The sequence below is a fragment of the Camellia sinensis genome, chromosome 4, assembly GCF_055761805.1.
Source record: "Camellia sinensis isolate YWXY chromosome 4, ASM5576180v1, whole genome shotgun sequence".
In the NCBI taxonomy this organism is placed as follows: domain Eukaryota; kingdom Viridiplantae; phylum Streptophyta; class Magnoliopsida; order Ericales; family Theaceae; genus Camellia; species Camellia sinensis.
The window spans coordinates 11,338,500-11,339,943 of record NC_138964.1 but is presented as its reverse complement, the minus strand read 5'-3'; the positions used below and the strand labels follow the sequence as shown (position 1 = coordinate 11,339,943).

The 1,444-nt window shown below is 34.6% G+C and overlaps 1 long non-coding RNA gene across 1 annotated transcript; it reads right to left on the bottom strand.

The window, feature by feature from the left end:
- Positions 1-715: 715 nt before the first annotated feature.
- On the bottom strand, positions 716-1,127 carry LOC114290138 (uncharacterized). Its single transcript, XR_014365531.1, has 3 exons — positions 1,058-1,127; positions 890-944; positions 716-792 (listed from the first exon to the last, which is right to left on the bottom strand). It is a non-coding gene; the product is annotated as an uncharacterized LOC114290138 (long non-coding RNA).
- Between the last annotated feature and the right edge of the window lie 317 nt (positions 1,128-1,444).

Below are 1,444 nucleotides of genomic sequence, written 5' to 3'. Positions count from 1 at the left end.
CATTTACTCTGCACCCCCAACAAAAAACCTTCTCATACAATTTAAAATAAAATAAAACAAAACATTACGGGGAAAAAAGAAAAGAAGAATGAAAAACATGAAGTGCAAATTACCTGTCCCTTTTTTGGGTGCCTTGAGTATTCCTAAAGATGGTAGTGGTTATGTTACTTGGTTGGAAAGGAGGCTTTTTACCCAAACAAAGAAAGAAAGCTTTGAACTGAGTTTTTCTTTTGTTTCTATGAAAGTAGAATTATGAATCTTTTGTGTTCTTAGAAAGAGCATTTCATAAAATAGGTTCAGTTGCTTTCTCAACCACCTCCACAGTCTCAAGACAACACAAACGATCATCAAAATAACACCATCTTAGTAATGAGACCAACATTCTAAAAAATTACAAGCTAATTATATCCACTTTAACAAACAAATGAAGCAGTTCATACTAAACATACTTAGTGTATGGATGCCCACGCCAACAAGTAAACACATGTGCACAGACACAAAAACCCACACACTTTACACTCACATTGTTAATTGAAGTCTGGAAGTTTGCCCAAACAGAATGAATTAAATGGACTTTCCTGTTTGGCCCACCATATCTCCATAAGAACTACAAACAACAGTTTGAACATTAGTCAATGAATTAAAATAAACTATCATGTCCAAAGAAAATATAAAAATGAAAGAGAGAGAGAGAGAGAGAGAATGGGCACACATTAGCCAAAGCATTTAACTTTTTCGAGGAAGGGGAGTTCTCATCTCTAGAATTCCAAACCAAGGCAACCTGTACTTTTCCTGAAATTAAACAATAGACTTAACAATCTAAAAGGCCTGGACAGACCAGTTCAAATACAAAATTTCACATTCTAAATTTAGGTACTCAGGTAGTGACCATTTCTATATCTTTCAGCATAAGGAAGGGATGTGTTGTATGTGGTCACAGCCATCTGCATACAAAATCATCATCCATTACAAAAGCAAAAATTGCAAATCACAACCACTTAACTTTATCCATAATAAAATTCCAGGAAAATTGTATTGGCATTACGCAATTATTCACCTGAACATAACGCAATTCACCTGTCCCCCGGTCTTCATCATATGGTTCTACATTTAACTCGGCAATGCCTAAAAAAATAAAATTAAATCGAAAACGATCAATAGAGATTTTAGACAGAAATACATCCATTATGATGTGCCCGTGGCATTTTTAAAATCGATTCTAGATTAAAATGAAAGATTTAGGACATAGAACAAGCCTTGCTTTAGGAGTTCAACAGCAGCACTAATGTTTGGATGGTGAGCTGTACAACCAAGAACACGAACGTTAGAATATAATTCAAAGACAAACCAAAAAAATTTCAGTACACAATCACATAAAAACTCGAGTATCGGACCTTTACAATCAGGAATATCAACTACATTATGAGTACCCTCTTGATAGAGC